Source organism: Montipora capricornis, chromosome 14 (assembly GCF_036669925.1).
Source record: "Montipora capricornis isolate CH-2021 chromosome 14, ASM3666992v2, whole genome shotgun sequence".
Taxonomy (NCBI): domain Eukaryota; kingdom Metazoa; phylum Cnidaria; class Anthozoa; order Scleractinia; family Acroporidae; genus Montipora; species Montipora capricornis.
The window spans coordinates 42,809,200-42,828,268 of record NC_090896.1 but is presented as its reverse complement, the minus strand read 5'-3'; the positions used below and the strand labels follow the sequence as shown (position 1 = coordinate 42,828,268).

General features: G+C 38.1%; 2 long non-coding RNA genes across 2 annotated transcripts in view; both read right to left on the bottom strand.

Annotated features, from left to right (window-relative positions):
* Nucleotides 1–3,337: 3,337 nt before the first annotated feature.
* Nucleotides 3,338–14,704, bottom strand: LOC138033164 (uncharacterized). Its single transcript, XR_011128585.1, has 5 exons — nt 14,566–14,704; nt 13,303–13,398; nt 7,859–8,084; nt 6,587–7,033; nt 3,338–5,466 (listed from the first exon to the last, which is right to left on the bottom strand). It is a non-coding gene; the product is annotated as an uncharacterized lncRNA (long non-coding RNA).
* Nucleotides 14,705–16,057: 1,353 nt separating this feature from the next.
* Nucleotides 16,058–19,069, bottom strand: part of LOC138032151 (uncharacterized) — an 11,160-nt gene continuing 8,148 nt past the window's right edge. The window contains exon 3 of the long non-coding RNA XR_011128289.1: nt 16,058–18,725. This is a non-coding gene — a long non-coding RNA (uncharacterized lncRNA). The remainder of the gene's footprint in view (nt 18,726–19,069) is intronic.

Sequence of the window (19,069 nt, the reverse complement as noted above, 5' to 3'; positions counted from 1 at the left end):
ACTGTACCCATAACACTTACACGCTTTAATGATGTACATTCGACTACTAGCTTTAAATAGCAGACTGCGGTCGATGTGCAGATCTCAGTTACAAGGATCGTTTTGAAAAGTAACACAAACACCACCAAGTTTTACCATAGCTTAATGTTCACAGTCCAATCCCCGTTGTCAAGGAAGGAAACGGCATGGTGTCTTTATAGGTCCCTCTCCGTGGATGTAATTAACCGATTTGGAATTAAGCCTAATATTGATCTATTTGCCTCTAGACTTCCCCCCCCCCCCAAAAAAAAAAAAAAAAAAAAACAGGTTGAGAAATATGTTTCATGTAGACCTGATCCAGGAGCCTTTGCAGTCAATGCTTTTGACATTTCATGGAAAGTCGGAATTATTTTTTTATGCATTCCCACTTTTCTGTATTATTCATAGAGTCCATTATATATATCATAGAGTCCATTATTCATAGAGTCCTCCATAAATACTGTACACAGTGAGGAACCAACCGTCTTATTTGTCACTTGGCTCGGTTTTCTTTGTTCTGTCAGGGGATTATATTAAATATGCATAACCCCCACTTTTGTCAACAGTCTGAAAAGGTGGGGGCGGCTTTGATTGTAACAGGGGAAAGCGGGGCTCAAACAACACCTGATAACAGTAGGAAAACAATGAAACAAATTGCCCTCAACATATTCTCCAGAACATACTACACTCGACTTAGTCTCCCATTACTTCTAAACTCTGAAAAACAAACTAACATAGGCGAAATGTCAAAATTTAATTATTATGATGATTATGATTATGATTATGATTATGATTATGATTATTACCTACTTAAGTCAATAAACATACAAATCACTGTGAAAGTTTGGCCCTATTCTTTCCTCTTCCTGTGTTACTCATGCTTAGGGTTTGTAAAAATAAAATTCAAATAAATTTAAAAATTAAAATTGACTGTGAGAAATCTTCCAAAATATATCCTTGACATTAATTGAGACTCTTATCAATTCCATTTTCACACAGGTTGCGAAAAGAATTTAGCTAACAACGTTTGGTAGCTAAAAGTGAAAACATCACTTTTCATTTAATCAGTCCCGCCATTATCTTTCTAGTGATGGTTTTACTTTCCCATAATACTGTCTTTTGCATTTCATTAGTTATTCGTTCACTTGTTTTCTCATAGAATAGTTCTACAAGGTCTCGTTTTAATTATCTCATTCCTCCACCACAGCATCCTGGTATTACTCGCACTTTATATCCTTGTCATCTTTCTCGCAACTCGAAGAACAGCTGTTGATATTTTTGGATCTTTTCACTTCTTTTTACCATTCTCCTGGACAAGCCATATCCACAATATTAATTTCTTTCTTTTTTTTTTAATCTTCTAATGTTAAATCCGGTCTCCTGGCCTTGCTATGAGTTTCATCTTGTGCTCCCAATCCCATATTTTCTTTCCATCTTTCTCCATGACGTGCCCCTTTCTGCACTTTTCGTTTTACCACCTTGTCTTTTCCGGTAATAATCCTTCTTTCTTTCCCCATTCCACTGCCATAATCTTTAGTGCATTGTCATGTCTTCTAACGTACTCAGTTGCGGCTAACTTCTTGCATCCTGACAAGAGATGCTGCAAGCTTTCCTTCTGTTCACCACACAATCTGCAAATGTCTACCTCTACTATTCCTCTTAGTTTCATCCAAGATCTAGGCCCGGTTCCTCGAAAGCCGATTTACTTAATCCAGGATTAGCGTAAACTTTTGTTTCACGTTTTCAACTTTTTGGTGAAAGTTTCTTTTGCTTATTTTTGTTTTTCAAGATTGACGTCTTCTCATGTAAAGTTCTGCCGAAAGTCTGCGTTGAACAGCATTTGGGAGTAGAGGAATAAACTGCTTGGTTAATTTTTAATCTTAGATTAGCGTTAATCGGCTTTTGAGGAACTGGGCCCTAGTCTCTATCATTTGCTCCTGCATATTAAAAATTGCTGCTGTCTTTTTTGGATCGGTGTTGCATTTCAGCCATACATAATCTTCCTCTGTATATCCTACTACTATCTCACTTCGCATTTTCCTTTCTCCTCTTCTCTTAACGACCGTTGCTCCTTATCATATCATAATCATTCTCCCAAGCTTTCCTTAACCATTTATTTTCTCCTAATGCCAAATAGCATGCCACTCTTAAGGCGGCGAAATACGAGATACAAAAACCCTCAACTTGTCGCGCAACATTGTTTCGTTGCAAGCTTTGGTCGATGTTTCGCGTTTTTCACCTTGCGTGATCAACTTGACCCGCAACAAAAACATTTGTTGCGGATTGAGGAAATGCAGCGCGCTGATTGGTTGATTTGCTAGTACACGAACACATTTGTTGCGCGACAAGTTGTGAGCTTGATGAAAAACGAGCAACAAAGCCAAAATTTGTTGCTCAGAGTAGACCCGCTCTCTACTTTTCGCAACAACTTTCTTCATCCCGCAAAAAATGTTTTTGTTGCGCGACAAGATGATCATGCAAGGTGAAAAACGGGAAACATCGACCCAAACTTGACTACGAAACAATGTTGACGCGCCAAGTTGAGGGTTTTTATATGTCGTATTTAGCCGCCTTTACTCTTCTCTCTTTGTAGACATCTTTAAAGCTCTTTAACCCTTTTCCACCTTCTTTCCTTTCTGTATATAATCTCTCATCACTTATCTTAATTCGCCTTTCATTATTTTGTCCAGACTTTCTAGATCTCCTTTCCCAAGATGGCAAACATTCATTATATATCCTGCAACCGGGATTACTCTTGTGTTAATAGCTTACATTAGACATTTGTCGTTTCAACTTCTTTCCTCTAGTTCATTTGTTCTCATTTCGTACTTCCGTTATTCTTTCAGTTAAAATTCTTTAAAACAATTTTATCACCTTGCTCACATCATAAAAACTTCTAAACTTCTTTTATGGGTCCAGTGCAATCATTCGCTCTTCCAAGACATGTAATCCGTCTCCTTTAACCATTTTTCCATTTTCGATGATTACCTCTGCGCATTTCTTTACTCCATAACATGCACCTGTGTCTATGCTTGCTTTCACAATAACCTCATTTGCTACTTCTAATTTCTTATGGCTCTCCTGAGATACCTTTAGGTCGTCAATAAAAAGGCTGTGTGTTCTTTTAACATCTCTTTTGCCTTTTCTTCCCATTCTGTAACCATCTGTTTCATCCAAAAGCATAGCAATTGGTACTTCCGTTAAACAAAATCCTACTGGTGAGTAACATTTGTTAGCTCATGAGGATACTTATGTTGATGTCCACACCCTAATTAAAGACTTACACTTTCTGCACTCAATTCTCATTAACTAGACATCACTGTTAAGATATAATTAAACACTATAACATAAACAATCACAATGTTTCAAGTTATTATTTCTAGTACGTTAATCGATGCCATTTAATGTAGCTTTAATTAACTTTCTTTTCTTTTTTTTTTGGACTTTGTATAATTATTTTATTCTAAAGTAGAAATGTAAACACTACCCGCTTAGGTAAGCCTTTGCTATTTGCGGGCAAGTGCATTCCTTCCTTATCGTATAACTGTATTTTAAAATAAACTTTGAATGAAAGCGTTTGTATCGAAAAAAAATTAATTTCAAAAATGCTTGTTTTGGCTTTCAAATTTCCCGGGCGCCGCCATCTTGAATAATTGTGACTTGCCGTGGTTGCCCTATTGTTCTGATACAAAGAGCAACCACGACATTAGAAACATATTCTGTGGTTTAAAAATATTTTCTTGTTTCAGTGGAAGTTCCCTTTAATGGACGTTGACCATATTTGGTGGTGTCTAGTGACCACAACGGAAAAAAACCCAAAAATTAACGCAGGATACATTTCAAACGAATAAAAATCACATGATCAGACGTAGAACTTTATTACCGCAAATGCTACGAATGGGTTTGTTGAAAGTTTGAATTTTATCAAAGATGTGAATATTTTAAGGGCTGTGGTCATAGATTTCTAGCAACTGTGTTCGATCTACTTTAAAAAACGATAATCCGATACGTAGGATGATATAAGAGTAACTTTTTTCTTTCCCATCGTCTGAAAATAAGAACGCTGCGACCATTCTCCTCTGACTAGTAGACTTTTTTCTTTCGAAACCCGTGCTTTTACTCAGATGAGGAGTGGCACTAGTTACACATTCGCATTCTTTCTTATTAGTTCAAATACAACGATTCCACCATTCAGATTTCACCTCTTTAGTCGTGATCTGTAACTTGCAATTTCGTTGGCGTTTTTCGCATTCTTCGGTCTCGAAAATGTCTTCTAAAAATTCGGTATTAGTAAATACAAACTCGGAGTCCACAACTTGGATCGTTTTGGTAGTTTCCTGATTAAAGTAAGGTCCTCTTGACACCGAAAAGGCAATAAAACCAATTCAACTCTGCTTGCTTGTCGCACAGCATTTGGAACGAGGTCAATGCCTTGGCCAATCAGTCAATAATGGAGGTTTCGGAAAATGTGGATAAATGGGGAAGTGCTTCTTTAAGAATTCGTAAAGTTTCTCCTGACAATTTGCAACCCCAGCAACGAAAGTGCTTGATTTCACGAAGTTTCATTAAGAATGAGGCGAGGGGTTTTTGCAAGTGATCCAACGCGTTACCTCTCACCTCTCAAGTGGTGAATAGGCCACTTTAGATATATTAAAATTCAGCTTGAAAGAGAAGTTTAGAGGACAAAGACAAAGGAAAGTGGATGATATGCTAATATCTTTCACATTCATTGCAACTTGTTTCTATTGTTTTTGTCCTCTCTGCCTCACTATCAAGCTGAACATCGATATTTCGAAAATAGCCTATTGCTTAAATTGTCCTGACAAGTGTGATGACTACTTCATACTTTAGATATAAAAGTGATACCAACCTATTCATTCAATAGAATAAAAGAGAGAGATACCAGAGGTTATCCCTATACGTGGGTATCTGCCCGGATGGTATTGATCTAGAGTCGATTTGGATGAGGGAGAAAAACCGGAGTACCCAAAGAAAAACCCTCGGAGTCAGATTGAGATCGACTGAAATTCAGCGCACATACAACCCGAGGCCAGGGTTGAACCTGTGTTGCAGAGGTGAGAGGTGCGGTTGATAACCACTAAGTCACCCTGACTCCCCGCCTGCTGACCTAAAACTCTGCCAAGTTACTAAAGATTCGCTGGAGCAGATTCAGAGCCACTTTAAATTTGTCAATTTTAAGATGTGGCTCTAAATTTACTTCAGACAATATTTTATCTTGGCAGAGATGTACTTTTAGCTTTTATGCAATAAGATGTGAGGATTTAAAGAAAATACACTTTCAGCACGCGTGGTAGGGCAGAGGTTCAAACGTAGCTTTTATGAAATGCCAGTGCTCGGGTGAGAAAGTGTTATGACTCGCAATTGTCTTCTTGTTCTTGTTCTTGTTCTTGTGGAAGAGTTTATTGTCCTCCAAAGTCCTCTCGGCACCTGAAATGAAAGCAAATAAGGAAAGTAGTTGCAAGTTACTTTACCAAATCACAAGAAACTCTACATGATGGTTTTTTTTAGGGGGTGGGGAAATTTCCATTTGCTTTTATCTCTAAATGAAAGTGTGCGAACAATAAAGTGTGCAAAATTACTTAAGATTTGCTGAGCAGATTTGGAGCCACTTTAAATTTTCCATTCTTTTGAGTGGTAGCTTGAGTGGTAGCTCTAAATTTACTTCAGAAAGAATTTTATATTTGCAGAGATACATCTCAATGCTTATTACTTTCAAGCAATCATGAGGGTTTACTGAGTCTGTTTTGAAGATGTAAGGATTAAAAGGAAATACAGGATGTTTTTATTTGATTCTCATGTTGTTATGGTAACTTGCAAGCAGTTGTCACTTTATCTTCAAATTGTACACGTGAGTAGAAATGGAAACACAATGCTACTTTGAGGTAAAACCGACTAGGCAGTGGAGGCCAGGGAATGTAAGGATTTTAAAATAGTCTCCCATTCCTTTACTTGCAAGCAGTCGTCCTTTTATCCTCATATCATACGGGAAATGGAATTACTAATCACACAGTTTTGACTATGTGTTTTACAAAACATCAAACATTGTATGTAACCAAAGTTAGGGTGCACAAGCCCAAAAGTATCATTAAAGTATTCAAACACCTTCTTGGAGAGCCAAGTTATAACATCAGTACTGCTGGTCTGGCCTGCAGACACATAAGTAATTATTGCTCCATACTGTCTGTGCAAATGAAAGTCTACAATGGCTACAAAGTAGCAGAAAGTGTTTTTCATCAGCTGCGTAATCAGCTAGGGTTAAATTTTAAGCTTCGAATTATTTCGTAACCCCAAAACATTCCACTCAGCAACTTTCAACCCTTTTCACCTTAACAGTTATCATCATTTAAGTTCATCCAACAGTTTCACTGCTAGATCAAACATAAGGGTCACAAGAATAAAGAAAAATGATACACCAATGTTTCCAGTTTGCAGAATAAGAAATTTGAGGGGGGATAGTTGGGAGAATAATTTTTATGCATGTTAATAGGTACTGTGGCTCTAAGGGTTTACAACAAAATTTATACAATCATATGACTTCAAAACTTGCCTGGTGAGAGGGGCAAATCACCACAAATACTAGATTTGGTCATCATCCTTATATGGATTGACAAAAGATGCAGAAACAGCAAAATTGGGTCTTGATCTCCAACTGAAAGAGGTCGTAGCCACAAAGACGTTTTATCAGAGCCAAATTAGAGAAGGCTCCATCAAACACCAGAACTCGAACATGGAACTTGTGTAAAGTAAAAGCCTGAATTGGTCTCAAAACACATCCAAGGAGAAATCTGTGGTCCCATGAGCTTGAACATGTGAACTATGGGCCAATAACATCAAATTTTGATGTTAAATCTCTGCACAAAAACTGAAGGATATATAATTATGAGGTTTTTTGCTTATCATGACACATCATGTGTAGCAAAGGCAGTTCCTCTGGACTCATCACATAACCTCTGATGGTAGAATTAATGGCATTCCAAACAATCTTAGACCGCACCTTTAGGGGATAAAAATAAACAAGTGTGACACAAACATACAGCTGGAAACTAAGCTAAAATTAAAATTGTACAATCACAAGTACATGTGGATACCTCATTAGGGATTTTAGGTCAACGACAACATATACATTGTAGAAGTACATGTACAATTTCATTCATGCACTATTTTTGTTCTATATTTTAATAATTAACACGGGATAAAATAAAAAGCAATTTAAGGATGGTGCCTACTAATTCAAAGGTATTTTTGTGCAGTTTACTGAATATGTGGGAAAAGCAGATCTTAACAAGTACTATTGAAATCCAAAAAGAAAATTGGGGGTAGCCTCGCATTTTTGGAAGATAAGCAATCAACAATATTTGTAAAAAGCTTTATTTGTAAAAAGCTTTAAAATACAAAGCAATGTATGGTTACCGTCAATTTTTTTTGGATACCAAGAGCACTTGCTAAGTTCTGCTTTCTTTGCATAGGTTTGAACCCCGCAAAAATGAGCACCGCCAACAGGAAATCCGAGTATCTTGAGATGCACAGAACATATGCACAGTAACAATGTACATGTAGGCACCATCCTTAAGGCTTAACATGATTGCCACCTGGAGGAGGGGGATGGAGGTATGTTTACTTTCTTGAACCAGAAAAATATTTTCCAGTTCTTAATTTTAAACTTGTAAATGTCTAGGACATGGACATAGATAAAAAAGAAGTCAACTGTTATTGTATCAACAACCTATGAATAAAATGCCCGAAGTTTTTTAGTTGTAAACAGTCATAATGAGAATCATGTTTCAGTTTATTCCCATTTCTTACAAAGACATTTACTCACCTTTGTCTCATCAAAGATCAGAACTCCAATAGCCAGCGGTCTTTTCTTTCCAGCACTAACCTGCCTTACACAGAAATTTTCACACTCTTGGCTTTGGTGTGCCAGGTAGTCGTCATGGATGCACAGCCCGTCTGCATTCCTACTAACAATATGCTGGAACTCTTAGCTGCAAGGTAGCTGATGACAGCATAAAAAGCAGCAGGACTTGTGCTGTATATAGCAAGAGCTAATTTGAAACACAAATCAGAAATAACAACAAATTTACTTTATTATTATATTAGTCATCTGGATATAAAACTGCCATTACATGTATTATTCAACACAGTGTGACGCCTTGCCCAAAGTTCTTCTCTCATATTCGATGGCTGAATGCAAATATCTGAGACACTACTGTCACAGTCAGCAATGTCTGTGCACATTACAAAACACATTACAGAATTAACTTGCAGTGTTTTTATCCCGCATTCCACTGCCACTGGGTCGTTCAGTTCTGCAATTTTCCCTTGGTCGAGTGTTCTACAAATGAAAACTTGGAATTGTAGTGACCAGAAGAACTAAATAGTAAACGCGGACAGGTTGATAACTGCCAATATCTCCTCTACAGTTCTTCGCCTTACATGGAAAAACAATGAGAGCTGCACTGCTAGTAATGATGGCCAGAAATTGCTTCCAGTTAACAGTGCAAAGAGCAGCCAAAATGCGATATTTTTCTCTCAAGCTCCCTCAAACCCTTTACTTTGCTGGACAAGTTCATGAAGAAACCTCTCACTGTACAACTCTTCAGCCTGCATGTGCTTCTTTTCAACATTTTAACCAAAACGGCCCCACAGCTACAAATCCACTCTAGAATTCAAGGGTAAAGGTTTTTCATTCATTTCAATCTGTTAACTGCCCAATCAAAGCGAAATCAGGTGGCCAAACGAAACCATCAAATAATTAAGCCCCTCGTACATTTTGAACATGACACAGCGACCATTGAGTCTTTGTTTGTCACCCTGGTGAGGTTACTAAGCCGGGTGACGACAAAGACTCAACAGTTGGAGTGTCTTGTTCAAAATGTACGAGGAGCTTTTAGACGCTGGCAGGGCTTCGATTGCGTGGCTAGTGGATTGAAATGAAAGAAAAACCCGTGCCCTTAATTCTATGGAGGATTTGTGACCATGGGAAAATTTTGGTCTGGGATTTTCTGGCTTTGTTTGGTAGGCTCACCCAACTGGAGTGTTTTGCCTTGTTGCCTTATTGAGGGAAGACTTGGAACTCAAATCACTACAAATAGGTAACATAACACCAGAGACAAGAAAACGCACACATGGAATAAGGTAAGCCATTTGTAATGAGAATTTCATTGTATATAATTACCCCCATGAATATCATCAGAACTCCCACACAAAACTTATATTACATTTGACCCGATGTTGTTTGTGCTCTCTAGACAATCTGAGATGTTAGGCTGCCTACGGAAAAATAGGGGTGTCTGGAAAACCCGAATAGCGAACAGTCGCGAATACCGAAGAGCGAATAGTCACGAATAGTACGAACAGTGCGAATAGAGGCGAATAGTCGTGAATAGTGACGAATAGTCACGAATAGTAACAAATAGTGGCAAATAAGGGTGGAGGGGGGAGGGGGGGGATTGTGACGAAATGACGAAAATTTGGTACCCATTACTTCCTGGTCAACCGCGCAGCAACTTTGGATGGGATTTTCCCGCTAAAAAAGCAGAGATGTGTCGGCGAAGGACAGCTTGAGCCCTGAGAAGAAAAGGTAATAAATGCACTGAAATCCTGTTGCTTATTTGTATAATTAATTAACAGAATGGTTATCAGAGTAGCTCGTTTGTCTCTTTAATCACAAACCACTTGCCTTACATTTTGATTTTATTCCTTTTTACAGAACGTGTCTCGCCGGATTGGACAGCACAGATGAGGATGATGAAATTTATGTTTGCGCGCCACTATGCGAGGAGATGACCATGAGCTTGATGTATTAATGAAAGTGATTAATATTTTTGCATTTTGATGTTTGTTCTTCTTTAGAGTGTTTGTAAAAGCATGCACGAAACTCTCTTTTGACGACAGGTGAGCATATTATTTGCTTTGATTACGAGATTGTTCAGCATAAGGCGGTGACTATTGAAGACTATTCGTCACTATTCGCGACTATTCGTCGCTATTCGCGACTATTCGCTGTTCGCTATTCGCTATTCGCTATTCCGGTTTTCCAGACACCCGAAAAATAGCCCAAAATCGTGTGAGATCTGGAAAATGACAACACAGCTAGGAAGGAAGCTACCTACAATGGCAATAAGGTTGGACTTTGTAATTGGGGATTTTCTCATATAATTATCTTCTTAAGCCTTTTATCATGATTCCCATACAAATCCTTATATTTTTGTTAGCTTTGCCTCACACTGAGGCTGGGGCACCTGTGGTACCAATTACTTTAAAAATAGGCTTGTCCCTCCATACATACCTTCTAAAATAAGGCTTGACCTACTCATCCCCTCTGAAGCTCACCACCCCCAATTAAAAATGTACCAACTCCCTTGGTGTTGATATACAAGGTAATTGCACACTTCGTCTACTCAAAAATCCCCACTTAGCATAATAGCAATATAGTGGACTAATGCAACTCCTGCATTTTGATTGGCTACGCTACTAGTGGGCTATTATTAATAGTCCTCGAGTAGCGAAAAGCATGACGCTTTCTTTCGTTTTATTCCCAAATAAATATTTCTTTAACTTGCATTTGCTAACTTTATTATTGCTTTTTCTGTCCGACTAGTTGGGTACCCGTACGAAAATTCTGGGCGAGACGCGGGCGAGATTCGGGCCATAAAAAGTGATGAGCGATACAGAGCCTGACGATAATCAGGCTGACAGGAGCGATAAAAATTGAACGATAAATGAGCGAGAATGGAGCGGGACACTTGTACTACTCTGACATTTGGACGATATTCTGAGCGATAAATGGGCGAGATTCACGTCCATAAAAAAACAAAAATCACGCTAATGAACAATACATTTTTATGGGCGTGACGTTAGTTTATGGCTTATAATTTTGGGTGTTACGAAAACTAAGACCTAAGACCTGGTCTTAGCTTTCGTAGTACAAAAACTACAACCCCGCTCTTAGTTTTCGTACGAGAACTAAGACCCTTTGTTAAAAGCGGTAATTACGGCAAAGAAACCCGGGAAAACTTACCGCTACTCAGAGATTTAGGCGCTGTATGTTGTTTCCTCACACGATTAAGTTTATAAACAGACACAACGCCATGAGAAGCTTGAATGTTGTGCGACCTTGCGCGACAGAAAAAAAAGTGGCATTTATTGGCACGGAAACTAAAGATAGGGTCTTTCGGAGAACGAGAAACTCTGTCTGTTAACCCTTTGGTTATAGCAAGAGTCCATGTTTTGGTTGTAACCACTAAAAATGTGATACATGCATTCTTCTGTCAGCACACATCTTCCAGTTTCAAAACAAGTCCACAATTTAGCTGTAAGTCACGCAAACAGTAAACGGATGCCCGTAGATGGTCAGTTTTATTATGATGCCTGATAGGGGACTGAATAGTTTTACATGTAAGACATAAGTGATTTTCTGTAAGTTTCTCCATATTTATCTGACTCACAAGCTTATTTCTCAGCTTATTACAATGAGGATATGAAGTATCATCTGTCAGGGGGTGAGGGTACATCGCGGTATCCTGGTACTTTGACGCATTATTTATAAGAAACATTGAAATCAGTATAAACAGAAACAAAATAGGCCATAATTGAAACTATGCCTACTTTAATAGTGCCATTATAAATTATAAACTAGAAAATCCCCTGCCTGCCACTCCCCCCACCCCAATAGACAGTACCACTGTTTTTTCTTTGCGTGACTTACGGCGACATTGTGGACTTGTTTTGATACTGGAAGCAAAATAACAAATGTGTATCGACAAAATAATTCTTGTATCACATTTTTAGTGGTTACAACCAAAGGGTTAACAGACTGAGTTTATCGGCCTTATTCAAAAGATACTATCTTTAGTTTCCGTGCCAATAAGTAAGCGAACGATCCTCGACTGAGACCAACTGCAGTAAACATAACCCTTGTCATCATTGTGTGGACAGTCATGTAAGACAGAAACATGTTTCAGTTTAAGGTAACTTAAATAAAAAGAATGTACCAGCTTTTAGCATAGAACAAAATGCGACTGAAGTCATTCAAAGTGTCCATAATAAGGTAGGCAAATTGTTAGTAGCCAGGTTTCCACAGTGAAAGTTGTGATCAGATAGCGAGGTCGTTTCTAGTTTCTCAATTATTTTAAATCTTCATACATTGTTTAAAATCTATTTCATAAAAGACAAAATTGTTTCCAGAAATATTAATTAGAGCAAATAAATGCTGTTTTGATCTGGTTGATTACTGTCTTAAATGGGAAGAAAAAGCTCTGTGCATCTGTGTAGAGATTCAGATGTTTGGTGAAATGCACAGTTACGTTAAACTGAAACGCGCGCCAAAAGCGGTTACAAATATTTAATTATCGATAACCAAAACTCAAACATTGCTCTTCCCTATTAAAGGTTTTCCGTCCAGCGACAAGCAATTCCTATCATTAAAAAATTATCCTCTGTTTTGGGCAAGCAGGATAATGCTGTCTTGAGGTACGTGTACATGTAGCTACATGTACATGTAGATTGCTTCTCCTGAACGTGCTAAGCTATTTGAACTTACCTCTCCGCATGCGGGTGGGTATCACGCTAAATGTATCACTTGGAAAAAATATCCACTCATATACGTATTTTCGCTCAAAATTCAGAGCGGTAAAAAATGGTTTGCTCACCTTTTACCCGGGGACGGACTACACGTACAGAAATGCAGCAAATAATATAATACATTAGAACGACAGCCAGAGTTTAATAATAAGTAACTGATTTGCATTTTTGAGTACTCCCTGATCTATTTCTACTAATCTTTTCTTATCGAATAACAAGTAGGGAGCACTTATGTATCGAATAACAAGTGAGCAGCCTGATGTTCGCCGATAATACAGCGTGACAAATGTCTCGTTACTGCGGCGTAAATGAATAAACTGGGGTTTCACTGTTTCTCGCTCACTCACGCCACACTATCGGCGATAATCGAACCAAACTAATGTCTGGCTCAGTCGCACAAGCACGACAAAATGGTTGTCTTGTTTTGTCTCGCTCAGTTCTTGCCTTAAAAACAGCTTTATGGCCCGAATCGGGCCCAAATCTCGCTCATTCAGGCCACAAATTTTCGTACGGGTAATACTAAAACAATTAGACCCCTCGCCCTCCAAAGCCACAGGTCAATAGCCCATTCCGCTTCCCCTCATGGGCTATTGACCTGTAGCCCGCAACACCACATGGATATAAACCATTAGCCTTCAATGGCTTTTCATAAAGGAAAATAATGTCATGTAAGCTTACCAAAGACTGAGAGGAAAACAGCCGCCTTATCCAAAATGGCAAAGTTTGAGCCTACAAAAACAAAGAGAGTCAAGCAATGATATTTTTTCCTCTGATCTAGAAGAAATTGTACATTTCAATTTGCATCCATTTGTATTCAAACATCTTTGTTAACTTACATCAAACATCTAAGCCACCGATCGCTAAGCTAAAAAAATCCAAACAGTTAAACAATGTTGTATCACAGGACTATTACAGAATTTACCCCTGGACTATAGATGGATGTCTATCTGTAACTACGTGTAGCACCACACAATTAACTCCCCGAGTATGAAAAAGATTTCCTTCAACATAGATAAAGTGTTCTCTCACAGGTAACTGTAACCTGAAAAAAAGAATGTACTACTCTAATTTTCCCAAACTATGATGAATAAAATACAAAGTCTTGTTTGATCTACATGTATTGTATCTATTGAATAGAAAACAATCAACATTGCTATAATACAAACTGTTAACACAAGGTACTATAAGGGAAACGAACAGTCAGTCTTCTCGTATGCAGTGGCTATAGACAGTCATCACATTGAACAAGTTATATGTCTTGCAAGTGTGGCCATAGTTCTTGGTGGATAAGACAAACTTTATGTAAAAACACAACTCAGTTTTATTTCAACAGATAGATTTCTTCCACAAAGTTCACCATGATGTGGGCTGATGCAATAATTATGGTGCAATCAGCTTCAACCTATTGTTCCAGGCTCATACATGTACTTCCGGTAACTAACTTCCAGTTACAAGTAGATTTACAAGTTGAGCTTGTATCCAACAATATGTACATTGTAGGGGAAACAGTTCAACCACTAAACATCCAATATGACTACAACATTAACAAAAATGTGCCAGTTTGATAGACACAAAATTATCATTTTTCCTTATAACACAGGGATTTACAATATAAAAGGACCGCATGACAGGTTTTTTTCTTGGTGCAAACAACAAATTTTGTGGTAAGATTCTTTATTGCACCAACTGTGATCCTTCAATCAGTAAAAGATGACTTTGTATTTATCTTGTTTCAAGACTCTTTTTTCAAGCTATAGCTGTTTATGAGAGAACAGTATCTTTCTCTTCAGTATCTGAGGTGAAGAAAATTGGGAAAATCATTGTCTGGGCTACTTAACCCCTATACCGGCAATGCACATTCTTTACTTACAAGGACAAAATGAGTAAGTGGGGATCAAAAATGGAGAAAACGGAATAAAATAGTGACGCCATGGCACTCACCTTTGCTTTTAGGACATGATGTCCACATCGTCGAATCATCAGGGTGGTTATGCCCATGTTTTTGCACTAAAATACGACATTTGAAGCTCTAAATAAAAATACTGCCTTCGTTCGAGCAGTTTTCGCCAGGCGGCACAAGCCGGGTGCACGTGCTATATTTTGACATGATATCGAAACGTCACAACCGGAAGTACGTTTAAAGCTTTCTAGGTACTTCATGTATCCCCTATTATAGTGTATTTAAATTATAATGTATTCCCACTCGTATATTATAATGTATTTAAATAATTAGCCTTATACCCATGTATACCCATGTATATCCTTATATACCCCTATATACCCATGTATACCCTTACATTCCCCTGTATACCCTTATATACCCCTGTGTACCCTCATATACCCCTGTGTACCCTTATGTACCCCTATATACCCATACTTACCTAAAGCTTGATACCAGGGAAAATGATGAAATTTGGCGTGAAGATGAAAGAACTTGGGTTCCGAACTGGCTAGTGGGAGGCAGTGTGGCCCAGTGGTTAGGGCGCTTGCCTTAAGATCCGGAGATCTCGGGTTCAAGACCCGCTCTGACCACTCTTTGAATTTGTTCCTGATAGTCCCTGGTTCAACTTCCCAGCTGCACTTGGGATTCCTAACAGTTGTCGTTGTTGTCTTCTGTTGTTTCGTTGATTGTGTTTCATTGGCCCTGAAAAGCCCCTATGGGGAGCGATCGAAGTACGTATTGTATTGGCTAGTCGTCGCGATTTATTCTTGCGTGGAAGGCGTAGCGGGTGCTTCATTTCGTACGGGACCCGAGACGGGACTGTGCTCTAAATTATTTGTTTAATTCTCGGGTGATACTGCAATAGATAATCATTTTGTTATATTAAAAATTTAGTCAGTGTCCAACACGTTGTTACTTGCATAGCAAGTCTCTCGACTTTGCCAAAATGACAAGACAAAATAATGGTTCGTTTGCCGTGTAGTTTTTGGTGTTGTGATCCGCTTCGGAAGATGGGTTGGGGCGAACGGCAAGCCTTGGTATACAGCTAGATTGTGAGTTAGAGTGCAAAATTCATTCATTCATGTCAATACAAGGAGCAGGCGTAGCTCAGTTGGTAAGTGCGTGGCTTTCATGGCGGCAGGTACAAAACTCATGTCATAGGCCTAAAGGTTGGCATTTACTAATGTTTACGACACTTTCCGTATTGGTAAAACAATGACCTGTGTTTTGTACCTGCCGCTTTCGGGGCAAGAGGTCACCAGTTCGATCCTCTTGACCCCTTGCGGGCTATGGGTCAAGCAAGGGCTACGGGTCTAATTGTTAAATATATAACCGTAAAATGGAGCACTGACAGAGGGAGGGGGGTAAAGGGCACACCGCCGGCTTCCATCGATACTAACCTCGTAGTTTTAAGGAACCGCCGACGTTAAATAAAGTGACTTCACCTTGTTTTTACATTCGTCCTACTTTTTTCATTCATTCTTCCCTTCATTCCTTCATTTGTTAGTTCACAAGGATTCATTTCTCCATGCATCCTACTAATCTATGCAAAAGCCGACAAGAATAGGTTCCAGTCTATGACATATCAAAAAAGACACTCAACTAGAATCATAGATCTTTATTTCATGTTATCAAGCTTCTCTTTTGAATTCAATTAAGCTCAACTGATGAGACTACATCTAGTTGTTAGTTGCAGGTTTTTCTGAATTTGGATGTGCAGGCTGAGCTTGTGACAGACCCCACCCCGCAGAGTGAAGGAGGAGGAGCCAGTTCAAGTCGTTGTAAAGCCAAACACTGAGGTTACATAAAATAAACGTTGTCTTGAATCAAAAATATATTTCAACAACAAGAAGCTTATTTACCATATTTAAACATATTACAAATCACAAAAAATAATTGATATTAAAATTTGTTAATAGTTCACTCAGAGAGCAGATTAAAAAAAAAAATTAGATTAAATTTTAAGGAACAGCAAGAGATTATGATTCATAATCTCTTGGGAACAGATAATATCATGAGAAAATAAAATGACAGTAAAAAAGGAAAACCCACAGTCAAAAGACTCAATGCATGCACGCAGAAAAAGATGAAAAATTACAATACAATACAATACTACATTACTAAATACCAGGGCCCGGTTTGTTCAAAAGCCGATCAACCCTAATCCCAGATTAAAAATTAACCAAGGAGTTTGTAGTGCCTCGAACATTGTTGCGTTACATTTCTGTCCGTGACACTTGCATGCCTAGAGGGGGGCGTCTCTATTGCTCCTCGACTTTCAATAAACACGTGCATCTTTGTAATTTCTGAGAGTGGTGTTCCGGAGGGAATAAAGTATTGAATTTAGCTTCGTTTCTGCTTCTCGCTAAAAGTTTATTTCTCTACTCCCAAGTGCTGTTCAACGCTGATATTCGGCAAAACCTTACATTAGAAGAAGTCAATCTTGAAAAACAAAAATAAGCAAAAGAAACTTTCACCAAAAAGTTAAAACTTGAAATAAAAGTATACGCTAATCCTGGATTAAGTTAATCTGCTTTCGAACAACCGGGCCCAGATGAATATTCATAAGTCTGCAAGATGTTTAGCTTTACTTCCTTGTTGAATTCTTTTTGGGGTAGATGTTTAACAAGTTCACCAAAATTATTCCAAATTTTGGCAGCTGCAAAGCAAATGTTAAATTGACCATAGTTAGTTTTGATATTTTTTATGTAATATTACTTGATTTAGCAAATCTGGTTTTGTATTGATAAATTGATGATACTGTTCTGAAGAAATTATCAAAAGATGAGGGAAGAGGGTTGTTATGATACTGATACATAAAAACTGCTTAAAAGAAAACAATGTCCTTTTCTTTTAAAATTTCCAGAGCTTAGAAGAGAGGCTCAGAGTGTTCATCTGGTTTTGACAAGGTAGTAATACATATGGCTCTCTTTTGTACAAATGGAGTATCTAAGAGTAGAACTATAAGTATTACCCCAAACTGATACACCATAATTAAGGAACTTAAGGTATTTACAAATTCTTCTGTAGGGGCATGATAATCATAGTTTTAGAGATTAATGTTAAATTCACCAGATATCAGGCAGAGCTTTTTTTTTATCCAAGACTGAATAAAAGTTATTTACAAATATTTGTAAATTTAAAGAAGGATGCCCATACAGATACAAATCTCTACTGATTAAAATAACAATACTTTGCATTCAATTTAATGTATTCATTTCACAAGCAGGATAAAATATTCGCGTCCGATCTGTATGGACGTTTGCAATGGCTCGCCATTAAAAACGCCCACAGATCTCCCTCTCATATTTTATCTACTACTAAATCATCAGTATGTTATAGAATTTAGAGTATCCTTGGAGCACAAACAGTCAGAGTTGGAGTTGAAAGAAAGCTGAAAAAGCTCACAATCCTCAATTGTCAGAGTGAAATGGAAAAATTGAATGGCTGCAGAACTGACAGGTCCATGCATGGCTATGTAAAAAAATTTCAGGAGAGCAAAAGCAGTTTATTGCTGATCAAAATTAAAAAGGAGTCTTCAGTATGTGAATCGATCAATATCGAGAATTTACACCAAAGAGTTATCCATAAACAAGAAGTCGCTGAAAAAAAGGCTTAAGTTTCTAAAAGATGTCGTAGAATTTTCCTCTTTTGTTTCCCTGCATAACAAGTTGTTTGTGGAATAAAAGGAACCCCAAAACCATTTTTTGGTCAAGTCACACAAAAAATTCAATTTCATGGTTATAGACCGAGCACCTTATGCGCATATGCCTACCCAACAGAAACCAAACAAGGGATGCACATTAAGCATTGCCCTTGAGTCTATTACTGCTTTTGAAAACATTTTTACCAAACGAACGCTGCAAATGGAAATGCTAAGACCATCACGTTAAAGTAAAACATGACTGGAATGAGGAAAGGAATCCCAGCTGTTGGACCTGCCTTATCTTGTTCAGTTTGTAGTCATGTAGAAGTCATTGTAGGGTACTCGTCTCACCCCCGTGGAGCATCACCGATCTCCTTTCTTTGTTTCTTCATCCAGTCATACAAGAGTTTAAAATACTCAGTGATAGCTGAAACATCCACCTCCTTTACTTCCTGTCATCTTCTCCAGAGCATAGGCCCAAGGTTTTCTCTTGACCACATCTTCAACATGTTACTGGAGTAAAAAAAAAAAAATAGAAAGAAAGGAACTTTATTCAAGTGTCTAGTCATTCTAACGCTGGAGCACTAATTGGGGACACAGTACACTGAAATCAACAAATTGATGCAAATAAAATCAAATGTTGGTTTTTGAGAAGAGTGTAAAACTGGAGTAACGGGAAAAAAACATCTCGGAGAAGAGTAGAGAACCAACAAACTCAACCCACATGACGCAGAGTCTGGGAACACATTGGTGAGAGGTGAGTGCTCTCACCACTGAACCAGCTCTGACAGGTTTCTGGCTATGATTCCAAGAGTATTATTGAACACATTCTTTTACTTGATGCAAACACTCATTAA